The sequence below is a fragment of the Rhinolophus sinicus genome, linkage group LG05, assembly GCF_036562045.2.
Source record: "Rhinolophus sinicus isolate RSC01 linkage group LG05, ASM3656204v1, whole genome shotgun sequence".
NCBI classification, from domain to species: Eukaryota; Metazoa; Chordata; class Mammalia; order Chiroptera; family Rhinolophidae; genus Rhinolophus; species Rhinolophus sinicus.
In genome coordinates this window covers 157,242,252-157,262,221 of record NC_133755.1, presented here as the reverse complement: position 1 = coordinate 157,262,221, position 19,970 = coordinate 157,242,252, and the positions used below count along the sequence as shown (strand labels likewise).

Below are 19,970 nucleotides of genomic sequence, written 5' to 3'. Positions count from 1 at the left end.
TGTTATTTTATAAATGTAAGATGAAGTGGGCAGTAGTGCATTCTCATTATGTCTGCTGAAACCATATATTTTCATATTTCTACTGTAGCACTTAGCTGTTGTAGTTTTGTTGTTTTCCTATCAGCTGCTCCCATTTGTATTAAAGCCCCTTAAACGTAAAGATTACACTTATTCATTTTTGTATTCTTAACAACTAGCACAAGATGTTCGTGTTTAAAAGAAAGGTGACATAAATACAGATGGTGCCAAAAAAATCTATACACATTTTAAGAAAGGAAGAAAACTATTAAAGTTATGCTGATGTTAACCACTTTGAGCACCTCTTGTAATTGCAGAAGTCAAACGTGACTTATATTCATCTTTTGTTATCAGTATATATTGAGTATTACAATTTTAACACAGTTTTTTCCTTTGTTAAAATGTGTATACATTTTTTTGGCACCTTCTGTATTTTGTTGAGGAAATGGATTATGAATGATAGAGGAATGTTCTAATAAATAGAGCATGGGTAAACTGAGACCAGGTCGACCATTTATATTTGGGTAACCATATGTTGGGCCTTTAAGTTTCTGTTTGATATGGGCTGTTAGAAGTTTAAACAAAAGAAAAATAAGAAATAAAAACCAAATGAGCATAATAAAATGTTTCATATTGTTTAGTTTAGTATTTAAAATGGAATTGAAAAGAAGCAACCTGGCATCTCATAAAATTTAACTAATACTATGAATTCATTGTTTTCCATAAATCTCAAGTGTGACACATTTTTCGAGGAGGTTCTAGGTTTGGTCGTCAGCATTGGGAATGATGACCAATTTCTGATGGCTGGTTACCTAAGTTAGTAATGAGGTGAGGGAAACAAAGAATAACCAGTTGACTTATTTCTCTTCTTTATTTTAAAATATCATAATTGCCCTGAAATTTGCTGTCCTTGGGACAGCTTTCTGATTGGGCACAGGTGACAATTGTAACCTAGTAAAACTCAAATTAAAAAGAAAGAACCTGTGGTTGTTTTCTTTTTCCTTTTTCTTCTTTTCCTCCAAGAGAACTCATTAAGCATGTTTGAATTTCTTGTCTGAGTGATAGCCTCTAATCTTGGTAAACCTATTCACCTTGCTGATTCTATGGCTATGATTATTTGAAAAGAATCAATGCCAGCTTTTTAAATGGGTAATGCTTTACTTCCAAAAATTATAAGCCATTTGCATATAGGTGATCTATTATAAATTCTAAGTTGCTTTCCTTCTTGAAAAATTTGTAATCCTCGGTTTCTGAGACTATTATTTTACCTGAGGAATAAAACAGATTCCCAGTCTGCTCTTCGACAGTGATGGTTTTTATCATCCATAATCTTTGGGGTGTACTTGAGAAACCACTCAAGACTGCTTCTTTTACTGCTATTTTGAAATGCTTGATTCTGTACTGGAAATTGACTCTACACAAGTCGTAGGACTACCATATACATTCTTGGTAACCTGGTTACTTGGTCATGGGACCAGCAGCTTATCGAGAAAACATCCTGAGATAACCCTTTTAAGAAATACAAAATTAAGTTTTTCTTATGTTCTTTTTCTTAAAAAATATTTACTCTATTTTTCAAAGTTATCTAATTCCATGGTTACCAAGATTTTAGCATAATGACTCACTTAAACTTTTTTTTAAAAAATCAATGAAAAATGACAAACATTCACAAAAAATAGAGTGAATAGTACAATGGAACCTCTATATAAAAACCTAGATTCAGCACATCAATAGTTTGCTATTTTTGCCACTATTCCTTTTTCTCTCCTTTGTTTCCTTTGCTGAAATATTTTAAAGCAATTTCCACACCATGTTATTGGGTATATCTCAAAAAAAGAACCTTTAAAAGAAAAAAATGTAACCACAACTCCATTATCACATCTAACAAAGTTAAAAATGTTCTTGAATCATAGGCTATTCAGTCAATAATCTATTTCCTAGAATGTATCAAAACATGTTTTTACCGTTGGTTTTGAGGATGCAATATCCAATTGTCCAAAAATTTAGTTGAATTCCCACTGATTAAGAACATAATGACAAATCACCTACATGGACTTGGTAACACTTTTAAATGCGATTCTATTTTGCTATTCTCCACATCATCTACATATATTTTGAAAAGATAATGCGTATGTGTGAGAGACTATTCAGGTTCGTGGTAATTTTTTCATTTGTAAACCCTCCCCAGACTGTGAGTCCTGGGTTCTTGTTACAGTAGTTTGGTTTATGTGAAATGTAATTTGATGGGAGAGACTTTTAGCTTTGTTTTAGAGACTAAATACATTTATAAGATTTTTTCACAGGTTCACTTAAGATACCAGATTTTCCTCTTTTTCTCATAAAGTCTGAAGTTTTTAGTTACAAATTGCTTTGCCACAGGCAGTTTTAGCAGCTTAACCTTCCTAGTGGGACATTATATAATTTAGTTCTTGCTGAGTTCACAAGCCATCCTACAGTTTAATGACTTTAAACAACAAACATTTATTATCTCACAAATCTGCAGATTAGTAATTTGTGCTGGTCTCAGCTGAGTAATCTTTCTGGTCTGAGTCAGGTTTGGCTGTTGTGTCTGGGAACTCTCTCCGCATGAACTCTCATCCTCCACTAGGCTAGCATGGGCTTGTTTATATGGCAGCTTTGTTCCAAGAGAATCAAACTAGTGGGCCCCAGTGAATAAATACTTTTCCCTCTTTCTGCTTGTGTTACCTTTGCAACTATGCCATTGGTCAAAGCAAATACAGGATTAGTCCAAACAAAAGGGTTGGAGAAAAACTTTTGATTGGATCCAGGGCAGAAAAGAATTTGTGGCCATTTTTAAAATCTACCACAGAGATGATTTTACTGTAGATTCATAGACTGCCTAATATACACTACACATTATTTTAATATATCCATTTGATATGTGAGGAACTTATTCAAAAAAAAAAAAAAAAAGAAAGAAAAGCTTCTTAATGATAAACAATGGCACTAAAGTTTGAACCTATTTTTATCTCACCTCAGTGGTCTCCCCATTACACCATGCTTCTTCCAGGTGCCCTGGAGGGGTAACAAGTGTGCTTTCGATTACAAAGATTCATAACAATCGTATACAATAGAGGGAAAAGTTTGCCTCTATTATTGAAGTGTGTATGACATTTTGCTTATTTAGCAACTTCCCTCTGTCCAAGGTTTTGGATCATTTGCAACAGTTTTCCTCTGTCTTAGACTAAATCCATGTATAATTAACAACGATTCCAAATTTTAAATATAGTGTGGTAGAATACATTTTAATTAAAATAAAAATGCAATTATAACTTAAATTTGTCCCAAAGTCAGATGACACTCTATATTAGTTAACTTATGACCATAGACATAAAAAATTCCTGCAATAATCAGAGCAAAATTAGAACCCCAAAATTTCATTTTCTAGTCCTCAAAAAAATAGTGTGAGAATGTGTGAAAAAATGTATGAAAGAAGAAGAAATGAAGAAAGGAACGGGTAGAGGAAAAGTGAAAGGGAAAATGAGTGAGAACAAGAACTAAGGAAGTAAGAGATGCATACACATTCAATGGAAGGCACTAATGTCTTAGCACAATTAATTAAATTCTTAGAAAGTAATTACCGTTTTGCTGATTTAGAAGGATGGTACTCCCCCCGTCCCCTGCCCTCCACCAGACATAACAGGAATGCACTGACTGTGTTTTGATGTAATATTACATACTTCAGGTCATTTTAAAATACTATTTATTTTCAGATAATTATACATTCACATGCAATTGTTAGGAAAAATACAGAACTATCCCATTGTCCTTTACCCAGTTTCCCCAATGGTAACATCTTGTCAGGACATTTTGAAGGGAGAGGGAAAAAAAAATAGAATAATTTCATTAAAAAAAAATAATTGAAGCCATAGAATGCAAGAATTTTCAACATAGTAAAAAATCAATGTAATAGAGCACATTAATGCAATGAAATACAAAATCTACATCATCATCTCAAATGAAACCCTGAAGTTTCTACCAAATAAGAAACCTGTTAAAACTAATGCACAAATTCAGCAAATTTGAATTTTCACCAAAGAGGTGAAAGATTGTACACTGAAAGCTATACGACATTGGTGAAATAAATTTTAAAAGACACTGATGAGTGGAAAGACATCTCATAATCATGGATCAAAAGACAATATTGTTACTATGTCAATACTATCCAAAATGATCAATGTAGTCTCTATCAAGATGTAATGTAGTCCCCAGCAAAATCCCAATGGTATTTTTTTGCAGAAGTAGAAAAGTCTGTCCTAACATCTATATGAAATCTCAAGGGACCAAGAATATCTAAAAACAATTTTGAAAAAGAATAAGGTTAGTGGACTTACACTTCTTAATTTCAACACATTTACCAAGCTATTTCAAAACAGTGTGGTACTGACACATAGACAAACAAAAAGGATAGGATAGGATAGGATAGGATAGGATAGGATAGGATAGGATAGGATAGGATAGGATAGGATAGGATAAGAATAGAGTAGAATAGAGAATAGAATACAGAGACCATAAGTAAACCTTTGCATATATGGTCAAAAGACTTTTGACAAGGATGCCAAGACAGTTCAATAGGAAAAGGACAGTCTTTTCAACACATGGGATTGGGAAAACTGGATATTCACAAGCAAAAGAATGAAATTGGATCCTGCTCTTGCACTTTCTACAAAAACTAAATTAAAATGGATTAAAGACCTAAACATATGGACCAAAATGATAAAACTCCTAGAAGAAAACATAGGGGAATAGCTTCATGACATTGGATCCGGCAATGATTTCTTGATTATGACACCAAAAGTAGAGACAACAAAAGTAAATAGACAAATGGAACTATTAATATATCAAACTTAAAAATGTTTTGCATCAAAGGACATAAGCAATGAAGTGGAAAAGCAATATGGAAGGTGAAAAAGTATTTGCAAACTTTATGTCTGATAAGGATTAATATCCAGAATGTATAAAGGCCTACAATTCAACAAAAATAGTCAAATGATCCAATTTAAACATGGACAAAGCACTCCAATCAACATTTCTACAAAGATGATGTACAAATGGCCAATGAGCATATGAAAAGACCCTCATCATCACATATTATTTGAGAAATGCAAAAGAAGTTATCACTACAGACCCATTAGAATGGCTACTATCAAACAAACAAAAAATAACAAAAGTTACTGGCAATAAAAAGTGTTAGTGAGAATGTGGAGATATCAGAATCCTTGTGCATTGCTAGTGGGAATCCAAAATGGTGCCGCCATTATGGAAAATAGTATGGAGTTTCCTCAAAAAATTAAAAATAGAATTACCCTGTGAATCAGCCATCCTACTTCTAGGTATATTTCCAAAAGAATTCAAAGCAGAGCTTTGAGGAGATATTTGTACATCCATGTTCACTGCAGCATTATTCACAATAGCCAAGAGGTAGAGGCAACCAATTTTCACATCATCAGATAAATAGATAAAGAAAATGTGGTATATACATATGATACACTATTATGCAGCCTTAAAAAAGGAAATCTTATTGCATGCTACAACATGGATGAACCTCAAAGGCATTATGCTAAGTGAAATAAGCCAGTCACATAAGGACAAATAAATTCTATTTATATGAAGTATCTGAAATAGTCAAAATCATATAAATAGAAATTAGAAAGGTAGATGCCAAGGTCTAGAGAGATGGGGTAAGTGGAACTAGTGTTTAATGGATACAGAGTTTTAATTTTACTAAATGAAAAAGTTCTAGAGATCTGTCGAACAACAATGTGAATATATTTAACATTATTGAACCATACCCTTAAGAATGATAAGATGGTAAATTTAATGCTATGTGTTTTTTTAACACGATTAGAAAAAAAAAAAAAGGTGGCTAAAGCACATTTCTTCTCATTAGTTTCCAAAGTTCAAAAGCACAGCCTTGCTCAGTGAGTTATTTAACCAATGAAGTCTCCGGTTTTACTGAAAACATTGGTGATGACAAAAATGATAGCACTTAATACCAGCAAAATTTCACACTTCTGGCCATCTGCTTTTCAGAGTAAGTGAATCTTGAAGACAAATTAACATGTGGCATATGAAAGAAAGGCCAAAAAATTGGGACTCTGCCCAGACCTTCAAAGACTAGCACTATCCATTCCCTTTGAAAGCAGTTTTCTTACATACGGGCAGGTCCTTCACGTTGCAGGCCAAGCTATTTCTTTATGTAAACAATCTCCCGTCGTCCAATTCTTCCCATGCTTCTCTGTTATAATCAGTCAGCTTCAAGCACAGCAACCTGCATACCTGATGGCTTACATCTGATTATGCTCCATTCACATGTGGCTTTCACACGCAGCCTGTCCTTCCTATGTGAGGTATAGAATAGGTTCGAAAAGGCAATAAAATGTAAGCCATAGAAGTTGAGTTCTTTTTGTCAAGAAACTTTTAGGCCAGCAACCAAGGGCGTCCTTGACATTTGAAAATAGAGCAATGGCTGCAATTTGAAAATAGAGCAATGGCTGCACCAGTAGTAGCAGCGGGACCTGGAACTTGCTAGAAATGCACATTATCCAGCCCCGCCCCAGGTCCTATTGGATCAGAAGCCCTGCGGGTGGAGCCCAGGGATCTGTGCTGTCACAATCCTCCAGGTGATTCCGATGCCAGCTGAAATTTGGGATCCACTGCTCTAGGTCATTGGGCCTCTGTGACAAAGGCCAAATAAAACCTGTTGTAAAAGTAGATGTAGAGAGAGGGACAGCAGGTGGCAGTGTCCGACTATTTCTGTCTTTTCCGTAAGTCTGTACTCCCTGCAGAAAAGATCGAATTGCCAAACCTGAAAATTTAGCACAGGTTACTGGTCTTCAGTAAAAAATAAATGTCATTGCTATTTTCCTTTCCAAAAAAGAAGGCGGAAATTTCTTCTCTCTGAAAAATACAGAGCCAAAATCTAATATGTGTATATATATATATATATATATATATATATATATATATATATATACTTTTTCCTTTTGTAAACTTTTGTGAAATATAACTTGAGGCTTTTAAAAAAAAAAAGTATTACATCAAGGTAATAAAAATGCCTGTACTGAAACCTCTGAAATATATTCATATAGAGACAACAGAATTTTAATTCCTTTTTCCCACCCTGGCCACCTTGTACTTTTTTTCCCTATTCTGTGCAGCCATGATTTTGACCTGTCCAATTTACACATGTGTCCCTGGTGTGAACAGTGAGTTTAAGGATAGTTTATACTTTGAAAAGGGCTCATTGTGGTGCAAGCCAGAGTTTTAGTCATAGCAAATAGGATGGAATTGGAAAAGAACTACCACTGCCGTAAGAGAGTATATGACATATGTATGATTCTGCAGCAAGAGAGTCAGGCTTTCCAAAGTAAATGATTCCTTTCCCAGTACTGGATCCAACACCAGCTGCTTTCTGATCATCAGTGGCTACAGAGATTCAGCCGCAGTGTGCCTGGAGCCTGCTCGAAGACTGCCTTCCTGCCCCTTCCTAGATCAGAGACTTTGGCCCACCTCACTGTGCATACTCAAAGGAGCTGCTGAGACCACACTGAGATCGAGGGATGGCCTCGTCTCCATCACCGCACTCTTTAAACACAGAGGGTTTTTTCTCTTTACATTATTGTACCCTGAAGGGCTTTGATAAATAGTGTTTTGAATGACACGTATAATAGCAAGCAGTGCCCCCTCAAAGACAAATGACTAGTGCCAGTGACAGCAAATAGAGTCTGGGCTACCGCCGCCTCTTGTTGAAGCTTTGTTTTCTGCTGTTCTTTTTATCTTTGACATCGATTTGTTCCTGTCAGCCATCATAAGCTATGGAGGCAGATTCCATGCATGGAAGGCAATGTTTGGACTTCTCTACTGGTGGCACGTTAAATGTATTTTTCCTGATGCCATGTTACATTTAATGTTGAGCTGCTGGGGGAGAGAAATACATCAGTGCCTCTTCAGATCATGATCCTATCTTGTCTTGAGATCACGTTTCATTATTCCCCAAGCCAACAGTACATGGGGTCTGACCAACAGCCAAATGATGTGATTCAGGACATAGATTGGGATTACTGGAGATAAAGTGGCCTGGCCATGAGGCATACTGTAAGAACACATGTGCTTATTCGATAGCATGCCATGTCTGCAGCGGCTGCCCTCCTGCCAAGACTGAATGCTACTTAGCACATACCTCCTCTCAGCTCCCATGTGAGTCACAAGTTTGCTTTCACTCCAAAAGCAAAACATAACAGTGAGAGAGGCCCAGTTCTGCCTAAGATCTACAAGCTGTCAGTTCGTTCGGGGACAGAGGCTGCCTTCTAGCTGAGGCAGCACCCCAATAATGCCAAGTGGCGCCTTCAGCCTTCTCACAGGTGCAAGCTATTTCTTCCTGAATGAATCACTGATTATCCTCTAAGTTCTTTGTGCTACTCACTGTTGCTGACATCATGAACACACGGAGGCTGCAAAGCTTCACATTTTGTTCCCAACATCTCAAAGGAGCTTTTAGCCTAAGTTATCCCTCTCCTTATATGGTAATAAGTGAGCTCTGAACCACTTACAGAGCAGGCCCTACCTTTGAAAGGAATGCAGAGTCAAAGGCCATACCAATAGTCAAAGACTATTTTATGTACCTGATAAAGATATATTTAAGGCCAGTATATAGTCAAGGCAAGTATATAGTTTTTCAAATGGAGTTATGTGTATGGGACCACAGGAGCAACTCATGAGCCTTAGAAATACTTCAACAGTCATGACTGAAATCCACTTAGTCCTAAGTGAAAAATCAAGGAGCCAGAAATGGTTCTCTTGTAATTTTATCCTTCCATTGGCAACCTCTCTTATACAGAGGGTGGGGGAAGGTCTCATATTGTCTTAGAGTACAAGGTACAGGCCAACCCCATCAAAATCATCTGGAGCGCTTATTAAATGTTTATTTCTAGCCCCCACTACAGATCTACTGAATCAGAATCACTAGAGTTTTGGACCCCAGGAATCTGCACTTTAAAGAGATTCTTGGGTAATCTTTTTAGACACTAAGTTTTGAGAACTGTTTATCCAGAATTTTAACAGACTCTCAGATTAGTAATAACAATGGAATTCCCTGTAGAGTTATCATGGGGTACATTGGACTCCAATGCCTTTAATTAAACCCCCATGCAGAATTACATGAATGCAGGTCGTTCTCACCATGCATAATCGTGTACCAACATACACACATTTCTCAAGGGCGAGAATCAGTCTTTTACTTCCTTTAACGTTTTCAGCAGTGACAATCACACTGCTACTATAAGCAAACAAAACACATAGTTTACAGTCTTGAAAACTAGACATAAAAAAAGACATAGAGTGAGTAAAACAAGACAGAAAAAAAATATTTGCATTTATTGTATTACATTTGAAGACACGTCCCACTGTATTCAGCTGGGCTCCAGAATAAGTCTTCCCTGATTGCCTAACTTCACTGAAGCCCACAAGGACATGGCAAGGTTGATGAGAGGGCTTAACTGGCTACTGGCACAGTTCTGTTAAGCGGACAGTGCTTACAAACCGACTTGATACCTGGGGTGATCCAAAAGAGGTCCGAATGCTACAAAAGATCCTGATGTGTACTAGTTGTTCAATAAATGCTTGTTGTCTACAAATGAGAATTGTTTCCATTGCTTCTCCCTTTTCACTGATTCATAGCCTCCTCCATTTCTCTATCCAGTTATTTTATTCTTATTACTCTACCTATTTCCCTAATAAGAGTCTAATAAATGATAGGAATACTTAATTTGAAGACATTCAGTGGTATTAGTTAAGATAAATGATCACAGTTCATTCTAGCTGACATTACTGGCTACCCTTTACATAATTTCAAGCATTAGATCTAAGCAGAAACTCTAAGGCGATTAAGTTTTAGAGAAAATCAAAATGCCCAAACCTCTAGGAAGACTGTCTGAGAGCCTTTACCATTTCTTCCTTCTACTCATGGACCGTCCAATCTGTTCCTAGAAACAATATTTCACATGTATTATTCCATGCCGTTCTAATGCCTCCCTGTATGTAGAACGCAAGCTCGGTGAAGACAGGAACTGAAAATGTACTTAATACTCTTTATAGGAACAAATAGGTTACAGAGTTTAAGCAGCTCGCAGGCAGTCAATTAAAAAAACAACAACAACAAAACAAACAAACAAACAAACAAAGAAAAAAACCAGAATGAATGACAGCCAGGATCCTGGGAAAAACTGTAGCGAGGAAAAAGTACTCCTGTGGGGGAGGGGGAAGGGGGGAAGGGCGGGTGCTGGATGGCGAGTAAGGAGGAGCCTTAGGGAGGAATTAGTGGTAAATTCTTGGTCAAAAAGAAAAAGAAAAGAAAAAGATTCAGGGGCAAATGCTTACTTACTTCTAAGTACTAAGTTGACTTAAGCTGACTTTGGACATGCTATGTTTGGAAAGAAATAAAGAAAAGAAAATGAAAAAGAAACAACAGAAACACTACATGGAAGCAAATGGATTTGAGCAAAGATATTTGCATGCGTTCAATCAGCTTCTCCACCTCTCTCCTCTGCCTGCTGCAAGGGGATGACCCCTTCCCATCCTTCCCATGGGAAACAGGTGTCTCCTGCCAATTAGGATTTAAAAATCAACAGGGGCTTCTTGAGAGAATGATGACAAGTCTAATTGCAAGAAGCAGCTGTAGAGCTCTTGGCTACACTGAGGTAGGGTTTATTAATCCCCATTTTGCTGTGTGCCTGGCACCGAGCTGGGGGCAGCTCCCCTGTCACAGGGTTGAAGCTGTAAAATGTAGGGCGAGTATTTAATGACCTGAGCTCAGCAGGAGGGATTAGAGCGCCCTGAACTGATCCTGCGAGTTGGGCACGTAAAAGTCAAACGGACGCAAAGGCCCTGTCTGTGCATCAGTTCAAATGGTTGCCACCATGACAGCGCGTGACCAGCGTGTTTGCACAATGCCCTGTGAGTTATTCAATCTGATCAGTTTTACTGGCCTGTTGTCAGGACTCCACCCCTTGACCAGGCTGGAGGTTCTTAGAAGTGTGGCCTCTAAATGGTTAGTGATGTTCGCTTTTGTAGACACATTTATTCTTATATTACATAAGCCTAGTGTGAGGAGACCCCAAAAGTACGGCAGTATACTACACTATAGGAATGGAATTGGCAAGGCAAAACAAACAACAACAAAAAAATTCATGCATTTGAGGGGCCTGTGAAAAAAGGAATTTTAAAATAAATTAAAATTATTTACTTGAAAGACCTTGCTAAGATTTCCAAGTAGCAGAGCCTTATTAGATTCCCCAAGCCCCTCCTATGCTGTGTTTTCTAGGCAGCATGTATCTGGATATATGCTCAGATGCATAATGCATAAGCATATATGCTGAGACATCACCTCCCAGGAAGGCCTGCTCAGTCCTTCTCTGTGCTTTAGGAACACCTCCTTCATGCTGCACACCAGCTCTTCTTTGAGTGCCTTTAATATCTGCTTGAATACTTGCCTCATTCATTATCAGAGCGCAAATTTTTGAGGGTGAATGTGTGCTTTAATTGTCTTGTACCCTCGTCATCTAACCTAGTACCTGCCATAGAGTAAGTGTTCAATAAATGTTTCTCTAAACTCTCACCTCTCAAACAGGGAGGTAGGAATCTATCTGCCAAAACGTTGCTAATAATTGCCAAGGCAAACATAATGCAATCTGTTGCCATCTAAGAAGTCATTCCTTTAAAATGCCAGTGAAGACAGGAAAGTCCAAGAAACATTCCTCCGGAAACACATGCAAACATTCATTCTGGAATGCCTTGGCCTTCTCTCATATGAATAGCTCAGAGGGAGCCCAGCAGAGAGGAAAATGAAACCAGAGACTAACATTTGCTCATAGAAACTTACAGACCTTAATATAGGCAGTGCTGAGAGGTCAAGGTCAAGTGGATGAACAGGATGAAGAGTTTTCAGTAGGGAAATTCTGCAAGTTCTGTGAACACATTCAAGTCTGCTGCAGAAACTAGTCCATATACTAATGAAATCCTTTTTAGCTAAGATTTACTGGACTCTTACTCTATATTACCTTTTGTTCTGACCAATAGAGCTCAAGAAGAATAAGATTTTGCCTTTGCCTAAGATGCTCCCAGGAGGGGAGGAAAGCACGCACAATGAGCATGAATGCATTCTGTACTCTACTAGTAACAAAATGGATTGCAAAGCATGGGGAGATGATTTAAGTATGAGTGAGATTTTGTCAGCCTGAGATAGGGATATAATAATGTTTGGAAAACTAAAAGGAGTTTTCAGAAGAGGAATTCATTAGCATTAGCAATGAGCCACAAGATGTTTAAGGAAGACCAAACGAGGTCCATGTGAAACTCAGTGTGGGGACAGAGTCCCAGAGAACAGTTTCCAGGCTTTTAGCCTCATGTGGAAAGGTGCTGGCTCGGGTAGTAGATGGCCACCAGCTGTGACTAGTTGGCTGTCAGCTGTAGCCGGTTAGCCATTAGCCACTAATATAATTGCCGTGGATACATTGGGGGGTTGATTGGTGGGTTGTTTGGCAGAGAAGCAGATGGCAGAATGTGGGTCAAGTGGCTCATGCTTCCTGTGTCTCCAACCCAGCCTCCAGCGAGACTATAGTGGTATGACTCCCCTATCCATGGCTCCTTTGTTGTTCCTTTTTGGCCTCACCGTATCCTGCGTTCTTGTGCAGGGAGCGCGACCAGAGTCCCTGCATGACACCCAGCCTTGCAATGGTTAGAGAGGAGGGTGAATTCAGCAATGTTGGTGACATACTGTCATGTTAAGGAGTCTTCACTCCGTCTCTTAAGAGATCCTGGCGTCTTGTAAACAGACTTTCAAAGAGCAGAGGGACAAGCTTAGTTCTGTTCTTTATCACCCCAGTGGGCTGGCTCACATGGGATGTATAAGAAGGGTGAGAGCTACTTCAGGTAACAATTTGACACTGTTAATCATCTTGGAAAAAGGAGTTGAAATCATTAATTAAGGATAAGTTCAAAGGAATGAGGTGGGGACAGAGATTTAAAGGACATTTCATAAGTGGTATTGATAAGCTTGGAGAGGGAAGAGAGAAGGAAGTGTCCATACGAAGACCAAGGTTTGCAGTTTGGAGAATGAGGTGGATGGTTATGCCATAAACAAAAATAGGAAATCCCAGCTGAATTTCAGGCAGATTAAATGCAGAATTTGTAAGTAAAGATAAATTTGTAAAAAGCAGATAGATTTTACCTAGGGGTCTGAATCCATACTTAATAAAGAATGTTTCCTAAATAAAATATTTTAGCATTATGGGTCATTATGTAGAAAAACAAGTCTGCACAAAGTGATAAAAAATTAAAGATTCAATTTACAATTTCAAATAATGTGTATATAGTGCAGAGAAAGAAGAGACCAACACATTTGATCCCCAAAATACAAAGTTGAATTTATTGCTTGCTTAAAAGTAAGGGAGAACTTGGCTAGTCTTACAAAGAAAGATCTTGCAAAGGGTTTGGGAAAGAACTTGTTTTGGGTTGGGTTGGTTACAAAAACAAGAGAAGGTTGCCATAGTCTTGGAAAAAGAGTTTTGTGTTGGTGACAGAGGCAGGGGTGAGTTGATTTCAGCCTTAGAAACATGTTCACTAGAGTTTGTGTGCCACCCAATGGCTGGCTTTGAAAATGTAAGGCTGCCACTGATTGGTCTTCAGAGTTGCTTTCACTCCAGCAAGTCCTCATTACTTGAATAGACAAGTTTAAAATCAGCTCTGGTGTTTGCTTGTTACCATGGCCCTTTAACTGCATTTTATTGATTTAACAGGTTTAAAACTAGTTTCTAGTGTTTACTAGTTAGCAAAGCTGTAGAACTCACAGGCTTTTTCTGGGTGCATGGGGACTTTAGTTTTTCTTTAATTACTGTTAGTAGATATGAGACCAATTTAGAAACAACCTACTAGTCCATTTCCTTGCACTGGTGCTCTGAAAATCTAAAAATAAAAAGCATCTCCATTTTTAACTTCTCATAAAAATAACAGGATGTCAAACGAGAAATTTCCAATATTGCCAAGTGCTTTGAATTTCTGTGATCTTGCCAATTAATCTATCATCATTTGGCTAGTACCTAACATGTCTTTATATTTTGCCCATTTTCATGGTTTTATGCATTGTCTTGTTTTATAGAGAAGATTTCAAATTCAGTACTGAAGTGAGCCAGTTGAAATTCAGAATGGTTCCTTACTGAATTTAGGGGCTTTGTATGTCTTTGGGCTGTGGGTTTTCCTTCGTAAATTATTGGTTGTGCTGTCAAACTGTTTGGATACTTTGAATTCTAAGGTAATTTTTGGTAAGGCACCATTTGGTTGCCTTACAGCTGATGTCTGGGGCTGTATGTGTTTCAGCTGTGGTTCTGGTCCTGACAGGCTGACAGAATGCTTGCTAAGTAGATGTCTAAACAGATGTCTAAGCACATATGCCTTCTCTGCACTGGATTAACAGAAGGCCTGAATTTTTTGGAATCCTCTACGCTGTTTATATTGTGATGTAAGAATTGGAAGCTGTTTTAGTTTTTCTTTTAACATGGCTGAAAAGGGATTCCACTTCAAAATTATTAAACTGGGAATATTATTCCATTCCAAATACCATGCCATATAGCTCTGATTACAGTACTTATCCAGGCAGTGTAGTTGACTGTGCTCCTAACTATACCTCCCCTCCCCCCAATCTCCAAACACCCCTAGGGGCCAGGCCTTCTTTCTTTGCTGTATGATCCAGTGCCCGTTGGAGGGCTTGATACATAATAGTTTTTGTTGAATAAACGAATCCATAGCTTTTAATGCCAGATGCCAAAATATTTCTTAAATGCAAACAGAAATCACATATTCTTTTATTATATCATTTCCAAGTTCCAATCAACTATAAATACTCAGAATCCCCCCAAAGGTAAAAAAGTTGGAAACAATCATTTCTAATCCTCTTATTTCACTTTATATAAGGGTTCCTGAAGAACAGGGTGCAGAAGAATTTTTTGATGGAATTTGAGGGCATTATGTTAAGTGAAATAAGTCAAAGAAAGATATAGTATGCTCTCACTTACATGTGAAATCTAAACAAACAAGCAAGTAAACAAAAAATTGAACTCATAGATACAATGAATAGGTTGGGGGGCCAGATGTAGAGGGCTCAAGGTGGGTGAATTGGGTAAAGTTGGTCAAAAGTAAAAACTTCTAGTTATAAAATAAATAAATCCTGGGGATGTAATGTCCAGCATGTTAACTATAGTTAACAATAGAATATTGTATATTTGAAAGATGCTAAGAGAGTAGATCTTAAAAGTTCTCATCACAAGAAAAAAAAAAGTAACTATATGTGGTGATAGATGTTAACTACCATGTTTCCCTGAAAATAAGCCCCAGTTAAGATCGTTAGCCAGACGGATGCATTTAGTATGTTATGACGATGTTCTAGAAGAAGATGACATGACTGTATTTGAATAAATGTAGATTGTTGTACATGAAAAAATAAGACATCCCCTGAAAATACACCCTAACGCATCTTTTGGAGCAAAAATTAATATAAGACCCAGTCTTATTTTCGGGGAAACACGGTAGATGTATCTCAATAATCATTTCAAAATGTATATAAATATTGAATTGCTATGTTGCTCACCTGAAGCTAATATAATATTATATGTCAATTATATCTCAATTAAAAAAAAACAAAACAAATCCTAAAACTAAGATCAGGAAATAGTTTTCTTGATTCTTAATTCAGTGCTTGTCCTATCATTCTATCTGGACTTTTTATACATATTTTTAAGTTTTTTTCTATCAGTACAAATCAATTTCTAAATATCACTTTTTATCAGCTTCATCCAATTATTTACATTTAATCTCCACGTTTTCACTAAAATCAGATTCGGAGAGCAGAGTTCTTGTGATCAGTTCTTTGTCAATATTAAACCACGAAAACATTTCCCTAATGATTGTCACTAGCTACTTCCAGCTACTATTCTCAGCATATTCCTTTGCAGACAAAAGAATGTCTACAAAGAAAGGAATTCTAATGACAAAGAGAAAAAAGGGAACAAAAAATAAATCATATAAAGTAGAGTTCAGGCTTGATTAAATCTCAAAATCTCTTGTAAACCTATGGTCAGATATGCTAAAAAGGCAATCTCTTGGTTTCGTTTGACTAGTTATAATCTTGCATATTCAAATCATTTATTCCTTTTTTCAAGCATGAGCAAATATTACAAATCATGACCTTCGAGATGCTCTTGTTGAGGGGCAGAAAAGAGAGAATGCCCTTAGTAAGAAGGAAATAAGCTAGAATATATTGGCATATACAGATTTGATAAGGTAAACACCTTATCAAACTGAATAGTACTTTAAATAAATTGAAGAATTTCTGCTGCTAAAGAATCTTGGGATAAATCTTTTGTAAGTGAAAAAAAAAACAAACACAAAAGTACAAATATAGAAATGTCCATAATGCCTCTCTTTCTATCAAAGGCAGACACTTGGCTGCTGATATGAAACCAAGTAATGGACTCATGGCCTCTCTTTTTGCCTTGCAATGGGACACCCACTTGACTTGAAAGATCTAAAGGACATCCATATTCCATTCCTTAAGCAATAAAAATCATTGAAAATAGGCAGTGGTACTTACTTGTATACGAAAGAATTCCCCCTTCTGTGCCCAGGCTGTTCTTGCCCCTGCCAACTGGCATTCCCTTGCTTGAATGCCAAGAGCTAGTTGAGGATCCTTCTCTTTTCCAGAGAGTCAGGCCCTTCTTTCTCTGAGCACAAAGGCTTCTTTCTTTAAACATCTACCTAAGGATAGAATTGTCTTATGCCTCTCTCCTCACACTGCTTTCCACCCCCGGGCAAGACTAGGAGCAACTTGATGTCAGGAACTGAATTTTACTTGTTTTTGTAACCCTAGTCCTCGCAGTGGCTGGCTCAGGGGTACTTAATACATGCTTGGGAAGTGACTCAACAGCACTCCCAGGAAACTCTGGCCAATACAGCGATGTAGGAGCATTACCTTAGTTTTCAGTAATAGAAGCATTACCCTTTCTGGAACATTATTGGCACCCTTGAGTCACCTGTGGCAGTCCATGCCCAAGGACACTGTGCTCTCCAAAGTACTGCGTCATACTGCTTTTGAATTCCTTTCTCTAACTTAACAAAAAAAGTTTTTGTTTTTGTCATTAATTTCCTTTAGAGGAACCTTCACAATAGGAATGCTCTTTAAATATTATTTCATTTAACTCTCACAACAACAGTGTGGGAAGGGTTGTTAAAGAGTTAGAGGTAGGAAGTTGAAGGCCCAGGGAGGTAAGTAATTACCACAAGGTGTCAAGAATCACTCTAGAATTTGGACCCATGTATGTCTTACCCTGAAGTGTGTGCTTCCAAATGGACTATGCTGATTCATTTCACTTTTTAATCTGTTCTTGAGCATCAGCGCCAGCTCCGCTCAAGAGTGAGGTAGCTAGTCTCTAAGGTAAACCCCTGGTGACTCCCACTTCCAGGTATTGATACCCTGTTGTCCTTTGTCACATTGTCTCAAGGTTGATATGTGTGACCAGTACATGGCAAAAAATATGCCACTTCTGAGATTAGGCATAAAGTACTGCAGCTTCCATTTGGGACACTTTTGCCAGCTCACTCTATCTCTTCCTCTTGGATCTCTCAGTGATGCAAGCAAGCTGCCATATTGTGACTACTTTTTGGTGAGGTCCATGTGACAAAAGACTGAAGCTGCAGCCAAGAGACAAGGAAGGACTGATTCTTGTCAATAATCATTTAAGTGAACTTGAAAGAAGATGCTCCAGTTGTTCCAGCCTTGAAATGACTGTAGTCCTGGCTTACTATGAGACCTGACAGTAATCTTATGAGACCCTGAATCAGAACCACCCAGCTAAGCTACTCTCAGATTCCTGACCCTCAGATACTATGTGAGGTAATAAATGGTTGATGTTTTAAGATGCTAAGTTTTGGGATAATTTGTTACACAGCAAGAGATAACTAATATACAGGAGAGACAAGTAACTCTCTTTCCTCAGCTTTCTGGTATAATTGGGCACAGAAAATTTTAGTCTCTAAAATCACACCATTTAGCCTACTGCCTGCCTCAGCTCACGTGGTGATGGATAAAGACCTTTATTAGGCTAAAGTGCTAATGTCCAAGCCTTGTTTCCAGTGTATCAAATAAGAAGAAAAATAGACAAATAATTTTCTTTTTCACAATTTAGCAATTGGGGAGCAAACGTTCCCTCCTAAGCCTTTGACTCTTCCCAAGGCTCTGGTAGGTAGTTATTTATAGCTGATTCTGAGTTATTACTGCATAATATCCCCACATGCAGTTTGCACAGTATTTATTGAGCAGCCTTTAATGATGAATAGAGTGAGAAACACCAGGCAAAGAATATGGTAATAGCAGTACATAAATTTTATTTTCATTTAGCATGAAAACACCTGATTTCCTTCAACATTGTAAACATGTCACATTATTAGGCAGTGAAAGGCTGATGAATTTAGACATTCATTTAGACATTGTTTTGAATGGAAAATGTACTTTAATTCCACTTGCCTACACTATTACAGATCATTTTATTTTCATTTTATTTCATTGCGGTCTGTTTTAATTTTTTAAAAAATATCCCAAGAAGAGAACGCAACTGGGAAATTTTCTGAGGATGAGATTTGTTATTTAAAAGATATTATGCTGCTTCTCATGAGAACAGAGGTAGCTTCAGGCTAGGACACGTTATGGTCAAAGTTACACAAATATCTCATGTTTTGTAGTTAATACACATGATTACAACTAAGTGTTCAGGATGAAACTCTGCTAGACCAAATTTTTGAAACAAAATAAAAAAAGCATTAATTATACGCAATTTTGTCATTAAAGAAGGGAATTTCAGGGAAGGGAATGTATTCCTAGACATAACTTTAAGAAATAAATACCTACAAGCGTAAGTCAGTGCCCTGTAGAAAGACAGACAAATGTCTCAGCAACAGTTTCATGACTGTCAAACTCGTGATTTGTTGTTCATTAGCATAATGTGTTTTCTAGCGCTAAGGTTCTTTCAATTGTTGTAATAGAAACTCCTCCTTTTACGGCTTATCATTCTGCTGTTAAAAAAAATAAATAAAAGTTCTGGTTCATCTAAAAGCAAAGTAAATAAGCTCTCCAGGTGGGTGCCCATATGGCTATTTTGAGAAATAGGAAACTAGAGGAAACCTATACACTGCAAACTACAACACTGGTTCCAGTCATACAGAATGTTGGAGACTTTATGTGGTTCAGCAGTGCTCTTTTTTACTGGACACACTGCATGCCTATACGTGGGACTGGAACAAATCAGAGTGATAGGCCAACCATTTTTCCAAAGGAAAACAAAGAGTGGTCACAGGCTCTGGCATCCAACTGGGTAAGTTTGTTCTAAACATTTCAAAGGTGGTCAGGAGGTGAGAATGGGGTGGGGAAGGTAGATGGAACTGAGAGGACAGTACTGATACCTGTAGTCTCAGGATGGACTGATGACTTGTAGAGTGACGTAAAGTGAGGTCCCAGGATTTATCAAGAGCTCTGTAATTTAGTGGGAAAAATACAATCATCCCTTGATATCTGTGGGGGGATTGGTTCCAGGACACCCCACCTTCCCCCCGCGCACGCACGCGCGCACACACACACACACACACACACACACACACACACACAGAGACACACAGATACCCAAATCTGCAGATGCTCAAAGCCTTTATTTAAAATAGCATAGAATTTGTATATACATATTCTACACACATATTCCTATATATTTTAAATCATCTCTAGATTACTTATAATACCTAACACAATGTAAAATCTATGTAAATCGTTGTTATACTATATTGCTTTGGGAATAAAGACTAGAAAAATTCTGTGCATTTCAGTATAGACATACCATCGT

General features: G+C 37.5%; 1 long non-coding RNA gene across 1 annotated transcript in view; it reads right to left on the bottom strand.

The window, feature by feature from the left end:
• The window catches only part of LOC141571902 (uncharacterized), a 49,252-nt gene extending 32,346 nt beyond the window's left edge, over positions 1-16,906 (bottom strand). Inside the window, exon 1 of the long non-coding RNA XR_012496950.1 lies at positions 16,679-16,906. This is a non-coding gene — a long non-coding RNA (uncharacterized LOC141571902). The remainder of the gene's footprint in view (positions 1-16,678) is intronic.
• Positions 16,907-19,970: the final 3,064 nt, after the last annotated feature.